The sequence below is a fragment of the Uranotaenia lowii genome, chromosome 3 (genome assembly GCF_029784155.1).
Source record: "Uranotaenia lowii strain MFRU-FL chromosome 3, ASM2978415v1, whole genome shotgun sequence".
NCBI classification, from domain to species: domain Eukaryota; kingdom Metazoa; phylum Arthropoda; class Insecta; order Diptera; family Culicidae; genus Uranotaenia; species Uranotaenia lowii.
In genome coordinates, this window is record NC_073693.1 from 103,220,069 (window position 1) to 103,235,849 (window position 15,781).

At 34.8% G+C, this 15,781-nt stretch overlaps 3 long non-coding RNA genes across 3 annotated transcripts; 2 read left to right on the forward strand and 1 right to left on the reverse strand.

The window, feature by feature from the left end:
* Positions 1 to 1,370: 1,370 nt before the first annotated feature.
* On the reverse strand, positions 1,371 to 1,796 carry LOC129751942 (uncharacterized). Its single transcript, XR_008738831.1, has 3 exons — positions 1,661 to 1,796; positions 1,538 to 1,602; positions 1,371 to 1,470 (listed from the first exon to the last, which is right to left on the reverse strand). It is a non-coding gene; the product is annotated as an uncharacterized LOC129751942 (long non-coding RNA).
* Positions 1,797 to 6,516: 4,720 nt separating this feature from the next.
* Positions 6,517 to 6,942, forward strand: LOC129753812 (uncharacterized). Its single transcript, XR_008738957.1, has 3 exons — positions 6,517 to 6,652; positions 6,711 to 6,775; positions 6,843 to 6,942. It is a non-coding gene; the product is annotated as an uncharacterized LOC129753812 (long non-coding RNA).
* Positions 6,943 to 9,720: 2,778 nt separating this feature from the next.
* On the forward strand, positions 9,721 to 10,146 carry LOC129753361 (uncharacterized). Its single transcript, XR_008738927.1, has 3 exons — positions 9,721 to 9,856; positions 9,915 to 9,979; positions 10,047 to 10,146. It is a non-coding gene; the product is annotated as an uncharacterized LOC129753361 (long non-coding RNA).
* The last annotated feature ends 5,635 nt before the right edge of the window (positions 10,147 to 15,781 follow it).

Here is a 15,781-nt window from a genome sequence, read left to right on the forward strand (position 1 = left end):
AAGTTAGATTCTTCAAAGCACGAAATTTTGAAAATGAGTTCAGATCTTATTTCATAACAGTGGGTTTTACCTGTTTTATGTTTTGTTTAGGGCAATTTCGAATTTAAATTCCGAATCTGAATTATGCATTTACAACCTGAATACAAATTTTGAATTCCTATCCTATAAAATTGATTTCATAATAGAAATTCCAAACAAAAATTCTCAATTAATATGAACAGAACCGACAGAAATCTTAACCTGAAATCTCTTGATCGAATTTTGAATCTTTGATTTTCTGTATGAATTTTAACTCCAATCATTTATTTGTAATTTAACTAGTGAATCTGACTGAAAACTCCGAATGATGAAACTCTAATATTTCATTTCTGGATCACCGTTATGGACCTTTTTAAGGTTCAAATCGGCATGAGAATTAAGGGTAAAAATTTCAAATCCAAATTTAAAAATGGTTTGTTTTTTTAAATATATTTTCAACATTCCGGGATGATGAGTTTTCAACATGTAAAGTGAATCTTATTCTAGTTTAAAATGTAAAACCAAGATTCGGATCATAATTTTGTCCCAATGAGAAACCAATCTGAAAATCAAGAATTATAAACTAAATACAGATTCCACAATCCGGTAACATGCAACAAATTGAGATTTATAAAAAAATTGGAACCAGAACATCGGAAATCATTGAACCCTAAACTTACCAGCAAAGCCAGATTAAAGGGGGGCAAAAGGGGCAATTGCCTCAGGCCCCCCAGCTCAGGGGGCCCCCGAGGAAAAAAAGTTTTAATTTTACTTTAATCATACTACGTCCTACGTCAATCTCTACAAATCTATGAAAAGAAATCAAAATTAAAAATTAGGAATGAAAACTTGAAATATAGCAACTAAAAGGGCCCCCGGGATATAATACCTAGAATAGTTTTTCTCTTACATAAGTTAGGGGTAAGCAACGAAGGAGTTCTCCCGCAACATGGCAATAGAAGACAGTATACTGAGCTAATCTCCTATTCTTTTACACGTTTAAAAAGTTTGGTATTCAGGGATGGCCTTTAAAAAAAATTGAATCATAGGGCCCCCCCGAGAAAAATTACCCCGAGCCCCCGGATGGCTTAATCCGGTTCTGCTTACCAGATATTTTTCCGCACTAATCGAGGCAGGAAAAATTTGGGCTATTATATCTAAAAATCTTGCAAAATGTGGGCATTCGATTTAAAAGTTTTCCACCTAAAATATGGGCAATATCCAGGCAAATTGGGGAATTCTTCAATTAAAATCAGGAAGAAAAAACTCTAAAAGTAGTTTGTTTTCATCAAAGCCAGTTTATTTGGCTAAACTTTGTTAAAAAATTGTTTTGGAAGCAAAATTCTTCTTTGTTTGTTGGCTTTTCAGTCTAATATAAATAAGAATGTAACAATATTGTTTACATTATGTCCGACGTTTCGGCCTTGAGTCTTGGCCTTCTTCAAAGGAAATCTATAATTTATTTTCGAAACATTTAAAATCTTTTCTACAAATTGTTTATCCTAAATGTTGTACTTACTATGTATCATACTGTACTGTACTAGGTGGTATCGTCTGTGCTTAAAAGCTTCTGGATGGGTTGACCTATGTGAAAATATACTGTGATTGTTTTCTGTGTTGACTTTGCTATAGGGTACGTTACCATTTTGATCGGTGATGAGAAAATTATTTTTAGAAAACTGCGTCCACTTAAAAATTAGATAATTTGCGGGAAACTTACTCTGCACTATTTTTAGTAATGGCTAACTTTTTGTTTACTTTGTGCATTGATGTATGTTTATGTGTGTGTGTGTGATGATTAGATAATATTTTCGTGTGTTTTTAACGTATAATATAAGTAATATAGGTACAAATATTCGTAGTGTGTCACTCCGTTGGTTGCAGCTACCCGGGGGATGTTGGTGTTGAAATGAGTTCTTGTTGTGACGGGTTTGTTTTGGATTGTTTCTTACTCCTGTTGGTACTCACCATGTGTATGATGTTGGTGTACATGGGAGTGAACTCTTCTACATCTGAGCGGTAATTTACCGCGCTCTTTGTTGCCTTGATGTGGAAGATTTCAAGCGTGTTGAGGCGATTTGAGTGGTAAGAACGATCCAAAACCTTTGCCTTTCCTGTATCAAACCGGTGTCGATGTGTGACACAGTGCTTGATCATAGCTGTTGTGCTGTTGGCCAGAGCTTTTATTTCTTCGCTGGAATAGTTGTAGCCCGTTTTGAGCATTGTGTCTAATTTCGTTTGGCTCGATTTGTGTGCAGACATCCGCTTTTTTAACAGCTGTTTTGTTTGTCCTATGTATTGGCCGGGGCATGATGTGCACGGAATGCTGTAAATTATGTTGTGTTGATCCATGGTGCAGAGTGAATCTTTCACCTTAGTGAAGAAATTCTTTACAGTATTGTTCGATTTAGTGGCTATTTTCCAATTAGGGAAATCCATTTTTAGCAGCTTAGAAATTTGTTCGCTTAGAATTGGCACATATGGTATAGATATATATCCAGTAATTTCCTGTTTTATGAGATGTTCATCTGTATCCTTTTCCTTTTTACTTTGTTCTTGTGCTGCCACTCGTTGAAAGATCCTGTTTATTAGTGTTAATGGATAGTTGTTCAGCTTGAGTTGTTTTTGAATTATTTGTTTTGTTTGATCTGTATTCAGGTTCTTACTAAGGTTTATAACTCTATGGATGAAATTATATGCAACATTTATCTTCATTTTAAGGCTATGTAATGACAGATAATTTAAAATTCTGCCTGATGCGATGGGTTTGCTGTACCATTCTGTGGTTAGCTGTCCTTCCGTATTCCTTATGACGATCATATCGAGAAAAGGTAAACGCCGTTCGTTTTCCTCTTCCACAGTAAATTGTAAGTGGGAGTTGTATTGATTGAAGGCCCCTAATGTTTCGTGGATCTTATCTTTTGGGAGAATCAAGAATAGGTCATCCACGTACTTTTTAAGGACTGGTATTTTGAAAGTCAGACTATTTCTGACTGTGTCGAGCAAAATGTTCAATACAATATCAGCCAAAATTGGTGATAATGGGCTCCCCATAGCTGTGCCAAATTTTTTTTTTTTTTGTAAATACACCTGTCCAGCATACATAAAATAACTTGAATCTAGGCAGAATTCTATAACTTCAAGGAAGAGGTCTAAATTAATCTTCGTATGTTCCTTTATGCTGTCCCAACTGTTGATGATCCCGCTGATGACCAGATGTTTTGGTATATTGGTGAACAGCGAAATAACGTCGAAAGAAACCATGATATGGTCTTCTGGTATTTTTGTTTCGCAAATTTCTGCAGAAAATTCGTATGAGTTTCGAATATTTGTTGTGGATATTATAGACTTTTGCAAAATGTTTGCTAAAAACTTAGATAGCCTATAAGTTGGACTAGTTAATGCTGGAACAACTGGTCTAAGTGGTAAATCGGACTTATGTGCCTTTGGTTGACCATAAATCCTTGGACACGTTGCAGTCGTACTTTTGAGGAAATATGCTGTTTTACTGTCAATCAAATTTAATTGAGCCATACGTTTAATAATGTCGTTGGTCTTTGTTTCAAAAGCTGATGTTAGGTCCTTATTTTGTTTAGCGTAGGTTGTGGTATCGTTTACTAGTTGTTTCATTTTAGAATCATATGTCTGTCTGCACATGACAACGGATTTGTTACCTTTGTCAGATTGTAAAATGCATATCTCTGGATTTCGGTTGATAAATTTTGTGGTATTCATTTTTGCTTTTTCTAAGAATTTGGTGCTAGGATCCTTGTGATTGGTTTTATTTAAACTGTCAAGATGAGTCTGTATGGAATTGGCGACTAAACATCTATTGCGGTTTTGAATATCAATATCTCGGTTGGTTTTAATCAGTTCTTCTATACCAGCTAACAAATGGAACACTGGGATTTGGTTGACGTTATTGTATGGCAGAGTAAATTTAGGGCCTAGACTTAGAAGCGTCATTATGTCGGGTGGAATAGTGACTTCAGTGGCATTCAGTATTGCTTTTTCATTAAATGTCGGAAAATTATCTGATTTATGCCTTATATTTAATAGAAGATAGTGCATTTTCTTTTGAGCTGTTTTATTGCGTATAAAGGAGTTTGTTGTGAACGCTTTGGTTTGTGTTTTTATGTATTGAGCAGCGATGTCGTTTCCCAGATGATATATGATGTCGGATTTCAATGTTGCAGCTCAAAAGAAAATGCACTATCTTCTATTAAATATAAGGCATAAATCAGATAATTTTCCGACATTTAATGAAAAAGCAATACTGAATGCCACTGAAGTCACTATTCCACCCGACATAATGACGCTTCTAAGTCTAGGCCCTAAATTTACTCTGCCATACAATAACGTCAACCAAATCCCAGTGTTCCATTTGTTAGCTGGTATAGAAGAACTGATTAAAACCAACCGAGATATTGATATTCAAAACCGCAATAGATGTTTAGTCGCCAATTCCATACAGACTCATCTTGACAGTTTAAATAAAACCAATCACAAGGATCCTAGCACCAAATTCTTAGAAAAAGCAAAAATGAATACCACAAAATTTATCAACCGAAATCCAGAGATATGCATTTTACAATCTGACAAAGGTAACAAATCCGTTGTCATGTGCAGACAGACATATGATTCTAAAATGAAACAACTAGTAAACGATACCACAACCTACGCTAAACAAAATAAGGACCTAACATCAGCTTTTGAAACAAAGACCAACGACATTATTAAACGTATGGCTCAATTAAATTTGATTGACAGTAAAACAGCATATTTCCTCAAAAGTACGACTGCAACGTGTCCAAGGATTTATGGTCAACCAAAGGCACATAAGTCCGATTTACCACTTAGACCAGTTGTTCCAGCATTAACTAGTCCAACTTATAGGCTATCTAAGTTTTTAGCAAACATTTTGCAAAAGTCTATAATATCCACAACAAATATTCGAAACTCATACGAATTTTCTGCAGAAATTTGCGAAACAAAAATACCAGAAGACCATATCATGGTTTCTTTCGACGTTATTTCGCTGTTCACCAATATACCAAAACATCTGGTCATCAGCGGGATCATCAACAGTTGGGACAGCATAAAGGAACATACGAAGATTAATTTAGACCTCTTCCTTGAAGTTATAGAATTCTGCCTAGATTCAAGTTATTTTATGTATGCTGGACAGGTGTATTTACAAAAAAAAAAAATTTGGCACAGCTATGGGGAGCCCATTATCACCAATTTTGGCTGATATTGTATTGAACATTTTGCTCGACACAGTCAGAAATAGTCTGACTTTCAAAATACCAGTCCTTAAAAAGTACGTGGATGACCTATTCTTGATTCTCCCAAAAGACAAGATCCACGAAACATTAGGGGCCTTCAATCAATACAACTCCCACTTACAATTTACTGTGGAAGAGGAAAACGAACGGCGTTTACCTTTTCTCGATATGATCGTCATAAGGAATACGGAAGGACAGCTAACCACAGAATGGTACAGCAAACCCATCGCATCAGGCAGAATTTTAAATTATCTGTCATTACATAGCCTTAAAATGAAGATAAATGTTGCATATAATTTCATCCATAGAGTTATAAACCTTAGTAAGAACCTGAATACAGATCAAACAAAACAAATAATTCAAAAACAACTCAAGCTGAACAACTATCCATTAACACTAATAAACAGGATCTTTCAACGAGTGGCAGCACAAGAACAAAGTAAAAAGGAAAAGGATACAGATGAACATCTCATAAAACAGGAAATTACTGGATATATATCTATACCATATGTGCCAATTCTAAGCGAACAAATTTCTAAGCTGCTAAAAATGGATTTCCCTAATTGGAAAATAGCCACTAAATCGAACAATACTGTAAAGAATTTCTTCACTAAGGTGAAAGATTCACTCTGCACCATGGATCAACACAACATAATTTACAGCATTCCGTGCACATCATGCCCCGGCCAATACATAGGACAAACAAAACAGCTGTTAAAAAAGCGGATGTCTGCACACAAATCGAGCCAAACGAAATTAGACACAATGCTCAAAACGGGCTACAACTATTCCAGCGAAGAAATAAAAGCTCTGGCCAACAGCACAACAGCTATGATCAAGCACTGTGTCACACATCGACACCGGTTTGATACAGGAAAGGCAAAGGTTTTGGATCGTTCTTACCACTCAAATCGCCTCAACACGCTTGAAACCTTCCACATCAAGGCAACAAAGAGCGCGGTAAATTACCGCTCAGATGTAGAAGAGTTCACTCCCATGTACACCAACATCATACACATGGTGAGTACCAACAGGAGTAAGAAACAATCCAAAACAAACCCGTCACAACAAGAACTCATTTCAACACCAACATCCCCCGGGTAGCTGCAACCAACGGAGTGACACACTACGAATATTTGTACCTATATTACTTATATTATACGTTAAAAACACACGAAAATATTATCTAATCATCACACACACACACATAAACATACATCAATGCACAAAGTAAACAAAAAGTTAGCCATTACTAAAAATAGTGCAGAGTAAGTTTCCCGCAAATTATCTAATTTTTAAGTGGACGCAGTTTTCTAAAAATAATTTTCTCATCACCGATCAAAATGGTAACGTACCCTATAGCAAAGTCAACACAGAAAACAATCACAGTATATTTTCACATAGGTCAACCCATCCAGAAGCTTTTAAGCACAGACGATACCACCTAGTACAGTACAGTATGATACATAGTAAGTACAACATTTAGGATAAACAATTTGTAGAAAAGATTTTAAATGTTTCGAAAATAAATTATAGATTTCCTTTGAAGAAGGCCAAGACTCAAGGCCGAAACGTCGGACATAATGTAAACAATATTGTTACATTCTTATTTATATTAGACTGAAAAGCCAACAAACAAAGAAAAGTTCAAATCCAGTCGTAAAATTACATTGAAATTGCAACATGGCGCAACCAAACAACAGTTTTTTCGCTACTATAAACAGTCAATTCGGACACAACGTAGTTACAACCCTCAAAACCTACTCTGATTATAATCTAAAATTGAGCAATATGATTATAAGGAAAGACTTCTTGATTAAATGTCGACAAAATGGTGTATTTCCAAACCATATTATCCACTCGTTAAAATGCATTCACCAATTACTTGAGGACAATAGTCCGTATATGTACAAACTACAACATGCTATGAACCGAATCAAAAAGTCAATTTTGAACATAGAAATAAAACACACATGGTATATGATTAAAAACTGCGAAAGGAAAATAGCAACATTGAAATCCGACATCATATATCATCTGGGAAACGACATCGCTGCTCAATACATAAAAACACAAACCAAAGCGTTCACAACAAACTCCTTTATACGCAATAAAACAGCTCAAAAGAAAATGCACTATCTTCTATTAAATATAAGGCATAAATCAGATAATTTTCCGACATTTAATGAAAAAGCAATACTGAATGCCACTGAAGTCACTATTCCACCCGACATAATGACGCTTCTAAGTCTAGGCCCTAAATTTACTCTGCCATACAATAACGTCAACCAAATCCCAGTGTTCCATTTGTTAGCTGGTATAGAAGAACTGATTAAAACCAACCGAGATATTGATATTCAAAACCGCAATAGATGTTTAGTCGCCAATTCCATACAGACTCATCTTGACAGTTTAAATAAAACCAATCACAAGGATCCTAGCACCAAATTCTTAGAAAAAGCAAAAATGAATACCACAAAATTTATCAACCGAAATCCAGAGATATGCATTTTACAATCTGACAAAGGTAACAAATCCGTTGTCATGTGCAGACAGACATATGATTCTAAAATGAAACAACTAGTAAACGATACCACAACCTACGCTAAACAAAATAAGGACCTAACATCAGCTTTTGAAACAAAGACCAACGACATTATTAAACGTATGGCTCAATTAAATTTGATTGACAGTAAAACAGCATATTTCCTCAAAAGTACGACTGCAACGTGTCCAAGGATTTATGGTCAACCAAAGGCACATAAGTCCGATTTACCACTTAGACCAGTTGTTCCAGCATTAACTAGTCCAACTTATAGGCTATCTAAGTTTTTAGCAAACATTTTGCAAAAGTCTATAATATCCACAACAAATATTCGAAACTCATACGAATTTTCTGCAGAAATTTGCGAAACAAAAATACCAGAAGACCATATCATGGTTTCTTTCGACGTTATTTCGCTGTTCACCAATATACCAAAACATCTGGTCATCAGCGGGATCATCAACAGTTGGGACAGCATAAAGGAACATACGAAGATTAATTTAGACCTCTTCCTTGAAGTTATAGAATTCTGCCTAGATTCAAGTTATTTTATGTATGCTGGACAGGTGTATTTACAAAAATTTGGCACAGCTATGGGGAGCCCATTATCACCAATTTTGGCTGATATTGTATTGAACATTTTGCTCGACACAGTCAGAAATAGTCTGACTTTCAAAATACCAGTCCTTAAAAAGTACGTGGATGACCTATTCTTGATTCTCCCAAAAGACAAGATCCACGAAACATTAGGGGCCTTCAATCAATACAACTCCCACTTACAATTTACTGTGGAAGAGGAAAACGAACGGCGTTTACCTTTTCTCGATATGATCGTCATAAGGAATACGGAAGGACAGCTAACCACAGAATGGTACAGCAAACCCATCGCATCAGGCAGAATTTTAAATTATCTGTCATTACATAGCCTTAAAATGAAGATAAATGTTGCATATAATTTCATCCATAGAGTTATAAACCTTAGTAAGAACCTGAATACAGATCAAACAAAACAAATAATTCAAAAACAACTCAAGCTGAACAACTATCCATTAACACTAATAAACAGGATCTTTCAACGAGTGGCAGCACAAGAACAAAGTAAAAAGGAAAAGGATACAGATGAACATCTCATAAAACAGGAAATTACTGGATATATATCTATACCATATGTGCCAATTCTAAGCGAACAAATTTCTAAGCTGCTAAAAATGGATTTCCCTAATTGGAAAATAGCCACTAAATCGAACAATACTGTAAAGAATTTCTTCACTAAGGTGAAAGATTCACTCTGCACCATGGATCAACACAACATAATTTACAGCATTCCGTGCACATCATGCCCCGGCCAATACATAGGACAAACAAAACAGCTGTTAAAAAAGCGGATGTCTGCACACAAATCGAGCCAAACGAAATTAGACACAATGCTCAAAACGGGCTACAACTATTCCAGCGAAGAAATAAAAGCTCTGGCCAACAGCACAACAGCTATGATCAAGCACTGTGTCACACATCGACACCGGTTTGATACAGGAAAGGCAAAGGTTTTGGATCGTTCTTACCACTCAAATCGCCTCAACACGCTTGAAACCTTCCACATCAAGGCAACAAAGAGCGCGGTAAATTACCGCTCAGATGTAGAAGAGTTCACTCCCATGTACACCAACATCATACACATGGTGAGTACCAACAGGAGTAAGAAACAATCCAAAACAAACCCGTCACAACAAGAACTCATTTCAACACCAACATCCCCCGGGTAGCTGCAACCAACGGAGTGACACACTACGAATATTTGTACCTATATTACTTATATTATACGTTAAAAACACACGAAAATATTATCTAATCATCACACACACACACATAAACATACATCAATGCACAAAGTAAACAAAAAGTTAGCCATTACTAAAAATAGTGCAGAGTAAGTTTCCCGCAAATTATCTAATTTTTAAGTGGACGCAGTTTTCTAAAAATAATTTTCTCATCACCGATCAAAATGGTAACGTACCCTATAGCAAAGTCAACACAGAAAACAATCACAGTATATTTTCACATAGGTCAACCCATCCAGAAGCTTTTAAGCACAGACGATACCACCTAGTACAGTACAGTATGATACATAGTAAGTACAACATTTAGGATAAACAATTTGTAGAAAAGATTTTAAATGTTTCGAAAATAAATTATAGATTTCCTTTGAAGAAGGCCAAGACTCAAGGCCGAAACGTCGGACATAATGTAAACAATATTGTTACATTCTTATTTATATTAGACTGAAAAGCCAACAAACAAAGAAAAGTTCAAATCCAGTCGTAAAATTACATTGGAAGCAAAATTCAAAATTGATAACACACAATAAAAATTTTTCTTTGATTTTGCAAATAAGTAAAAACATTCGGACAAAATCCGGGCATTCTGACAACCTTAGTTAGTATAATCTTATTAAAAATTAGATATTGGAGACTAAGAACTTAACCCAAAATTCATGCACCAACTTATTTTGTGAATAACATTTGATAGTGTTGTTCGAGTACAGTCTTTAAGTTTCTATCAACAAGCGAGACATTTTTTTTAAATCTATAGTAGAATTGTGGACCTGGGATAAGATTTCGAGGTTTTGGTCTTTGTTCTGAGTCGAGATTGTTACTCTTGATTAGCTTTAGTTGTTAATCAAAATTTTCTTATGAATTTAAAATTTTGAGTTTAGAGAAGAACATTTTGCTTGATATTTTTTGGACCCTCATGGAGGGGCACCCCCATAAACACCCCCATTAAACACCCCCCGTTCCTACGGCCATGACCAGATATGTATACATTTTTAATGAAAAATTTTGCTTTCCCATACCAATTTCCGTACAAAATTAAAACTCATTGCGCTAATTCAGGACTCCTCGACTTTTTATACGTTAGTGCACATTACATTTCTTTGAAATTTGTTTCCAAAATTGGTGGTGATTTCAAAACATATTTTTGCAACAATATCATGATGAATGGCCTGGGATTCTTTAACTTAAATTTTAACAAAAATGCTGTTTAATTTGTTAAGAGATTTTGTTTCTTAAAATGTTTCTTACTTTAAATTTGTATTTGAGGATTACTGTTGGGGTAAAACAAATATATTTCTTATCTCCAGCGTCCCATCTAAAGACTTGATGAATGTCAGCCGGTGCTGGATTGCAACCTAAAGTGTTAATCTTAAAACCACAACCTCCCTCGCTCGACCGCATTAGTTAGCCCGGGTTCTGAGGCCGCTTCGGGCTGCTCCTAATCCAGATACCATCATCGCCGAATTATGTGGCCTCTTAAGATGATCACCAAAGCAAACAAAAAAGTTCTGCATGTTGGCGGGTTTTTGATCCATCTCTATCAGTTAGGAGATCCAAGGAATGAGTGCGTGTTTTCGGCTTATCCACTTCGGACCAGACGTGTTGTCCGGAATTTGCTCAAGGATGGATAAACCCTTTTACCTACTCCCGTTTTTGGGAAAGCGTACCAAACTAGAAGGTGGAAGTCCTGCGTATCATTATCCTTTCACTTTTGGCACGAATCTTCTCGCATTGAGCGAGCAGACATACTCCACTGGAGACCACCCAAAACAGTGCGAAAAGGTTTCATCCACCAGACACTCTACTCGAAGGAAGGCACCTCTCGAATGTAGGTTGGGTAATTAGCATAATTCGTCTGTCGCCAGTACCGATTAGCCAGGAGGGTTTCTGTTTACGGCCTATCCAGTGGCCAGGAGTGATCGAGTTCAAGTACCGATCCTCGTGAAAAGTCCAAACATGTTCCCACTTACGCACCCATTGCAGCGCAAGAAGACCAAAAAAGCTTTAATGAAATTATTTAAGACGATTACCTGGTTAGGGGACCTCCAACAGTTGCCAACAGGATACGTTCAACCATAAGGACGAGCCTTGAAAACCCCTGAGAGCTGAACCAGTGGCGGCGACTTGAAGTGTTTCCTCTGATGGCGGCGTGGCGTGGTAAAACTGCAAACAAAATCTCAAGTGGTGCAATAAACTTACCTTTCCTCTTTTCGGGACTGAACTTGGTATGTATATGAGCTGATCTAGCCATAGCCGAAGTCCAGAGCTCCCGGGGGTGTTTTTCGGGGGAGGGGAATTTGTTTACTCTCAAGTACCCTCGTTTTATGACGAGTGAAGTGCTGATGAAAGTGCACAATCCATAAAAAGCCTTGTATAGCTTGCCTTGTGGAACTTCCCGGGTCCAGTCGATGATGGTCATAAACTTGGCACTTGAGAGATCAATAAACAACCATTGATGTTCCTTTTTGTGTTGCCGTGTAATGGTTTCTCGGGTTAAAAGTTTTATGGTGATCCAGATTTTGTGCCGTCCTTAGACAAGTGGCAACCTGTAATGCTTCCTGCTCAATTTGGTATACGGGATCTGGGCTAAACGATGGTTCTAATCAAAAAGGGCTAAACTGGAAAAAGAATTGTTCTTTGCAATTTAGTCGATATTTGGCAACACGTTACTCAACTTTTCTGGTACTGTCAATTTAAAATAGATCACACAGGTGAATATTATTTTGGTGCCTTTGTTAACTGATTTGATGTGATTTAGTCATCCTGAATTGAAAACATTTCTCAGATTTGATCTATTTCTACTAAAGTTTTGATGATTCTTGACGTCTATGATTACAAAATGCTGATTTTGAACTTATTTATCATCCTCTATTTAATTCAGGAAACAGAACTTGCCTAGATGTTCTTGTTTCAGAAATACAACGCTTTGAAAATATAAATTCTACAATTTTTAGAAATTCCAATAGGCAAGATAACAACTATTTCTGACAGCATTAAAGAAAATCTTTGAGTAGTTTACATACATATATTAATTATTTTAACCTTTCTTTGCGGTTAGGGAACTGATCATGTGTGCAATGATATGATTATTAATTGAATAGTTAGTTGAATAATTAATTGAATAGTGATCCTTAACCTAAAGGGTCGCTTAAATTTTTATAATGAAACCCTTAGAAACAAAATATGGAATTTGCTTTCATCGATGGTTAAAATCTTTGAATTTTTCTAAGACTCCACTGCCGTTCTAAGCAAGAATGTCCCATGTGACTTTTGGGTCATTTTCACTTTTTTGCTAGAAACGGTCTCTTTTAGTGTTAACTTTCGAATAAAAACACAAACAAGTATACTTTGTTCTGAACTTATACGAAATTTTCATTAAGGTGGTTGTCTCTATGTTGATAGTTTTACGCAAGAATGTCACACTAGAGAAAATTCTATGAAAAATGCAAATTTTATCAAAATATTGTCTTAAGATGAATTCAAACTGTTGAATTTAATGTTATTCACTGAAAAGAACACTAAAATAGAGGGCAGAGGAGGAGCGAGATGTCTTGAGTGTTTTATTCAGAGAAATTTTCACTAAACACTTTTCGGTAGGCACTACTTACATGATCCATACTGAACTATGCATTTTTATAAACAAAGAGGAACGTATTTCTCAAATTACGGTTTAGAATGAGTTTTTGGGAAAAAATAAACTTCACAAGCTTTTAAAATGTTCGAAAAATTGTTGTTGTGTGACAGTTTTTCGTAGAACTAGCATCGGCACAGGCGCGGTCCTATGGGGGGGGTGATCGGGGTGATCACCCCCCCCCCCAAGCGGCAAAAAACCGTTATAAAATACCCGCAAAAGCTCGAGTTTCTATAAAAAGTTGGAACTTTTCTTAGTAGATGTGCTTTTAAATTTTCAAAATTTTCCACTCCGTGGGGGTGTTTATACAGCAGAACAGTTAATTTATCACTTAAAAGACTCAATATTGAAAAAAGTCGGACCATCAAACTTAAGCAGCTGTAACTTGCGATTCCCTGGACTGAATCATACCAAATAACTTTTGTTGATAAGTAACTCAACCAAAGTTGTTGAGTTTTGATCTTGAATTTAAATTGTCACTAATTTCCCTCATATGCCTAAATTAACACGAGCAAATCGTCATAAATTTTATATTTGGTTCAAATTCAGAGCTTTTGAATTCATGATTTTGTTTTGAATTTTAATGAAATAACAAATTTAAAAAAGTCATATAGGGGGGTCAATATGGTTATAACACTGAAATACTTGGAATATTTGTTCTGCTGTTATCATACATTTTTTGCCTTCAATAAGCTTTTTTTTTATTTGCTCAGATTTAGAAGGAAAAAAAAAAAAAAATCTTTAAACTATAAACGTACGGAATCATGTGATTTTCAATTTTGTTTAGTTTTAGAAATTTTTACCATGTTTAATGGATTAACAGATCTTGGTCGTTCTAAAAAGTAAAAAAAACCTTTGACCTTGAAGTGTTAAATTGCCTTTACTGTAAGAAATTTAAATTTTAGTCAAGTTATCCATCGGTGTTCAGTTTTCCAGTAGGCGTTTAAGAAACGTATGACTTCAATTTTTCAACTTTCTAATCTTTTTTGTTTGTCTTTTAGTCACCAATATTTCAATAAACAAATTCAATCGTAATAAACAACAAGTGTCGATGCCGGATTAAATTCATTTTTGATGAAGTTTTGAGGAGCGAAAAGCTTCCGATTAGGGTTATTTTTGTGTTACAAAATATTTTTTAAATCGAAGGAAAATTATCAATTCAGAATCAGGAAAAATTATTATAATATAACTTTACTTTAAGAATATGAAGCAAATACATATCTGAAATATAAATATAAATTTGAATTTAAAATTCTACTTCTTTTCTTTGTTTACAGCTGGTTTATTGAGATTTTTTAAACTTTTCAAAGTCATATCAGATGTCCAATGCTAACCTCATTTAAAAATCTAAAGTAATGCTATTTTTCACTTGCGTTTATAAGGAATTCATGACTTATCGCAAAGTAAAAATTCAGGTTCTGAATCAAAGTAAAGATTCTCTTTCGCAAGTTTTTATCACCCTCAATTTTTCACCATTCAAATATGAATTATAAACTTAAAATAAATAACCTTTATTATGAAATTCAAAAACATAAATTTAAATTTCAAATCAGATTTTATTTAATTCTGTTTAAAATGTATCACATCAAACATTCATATTATGGATGACCATGAAAAAACTACAAGTACTGCCAAACAGAAATCGAATATAAAATATTCATAGTAAGAGTTTAAATTACAAAAAATCTCTTCTTGAGATTTCAGCAACAATAAATCGAAAAAAGAGATAATGATTGCGTTATGATTTTTGCGTTCCCTGTGAGTTTTTAGAGCCAAAAAAGAACAAAAAAAGTATTTATAAAAGTTGTTTCAATATGAAGGAATTCATCCTCAGAACCCACAATCTACATTCAAAACTAAAACACAAGGAAATAAAATCAACATTTTCCGAGGTGCAAAGAATTTGAAAACTGATTTCGACTTATTTAGGAGCATTAAATGCAAATTTGTATTTTTTTTTATCAGCTCTTGTTTCCGGTATAAATTTTGAAAATACAAGGTTCATTCAAAAAATTTGTGCATTTTATCAAAAGTGGAAAATATCAAAAAGATTAAAAAAAAAAAGGTTTTAACTTAATGATAAATTTTCATAAAGACCGTGAGTAATTTACCATGATAAAAAATTATAGAATTAAGTATCTTTCCTCATTTTGTAAAATACGAAGATTATCTAGACGAAATCTGTATTGTTTTTTTTTCGGGAATTTGTCAATTTTTGGTATTCTTCCCTCTAATCTGTATCGTTGAAGGAATAGAGGATCTTGAAAAGATTTTACATATTTTTTGTTGTTCATGTAGGTTTCTCTTTGATCGATTTCACTCTAAACTGCTAAGTTTTAAAATAACTAAATGCCAGAAAATAAGAAAGGAGAGAAAAAATCTGACAAAAAACGAGTTTTTAGTCGCAAAAATCTTCCAAAATCAGTTTGCCTCGGTTTTAATTTTTCCCTTTTGAATAAAAACTATT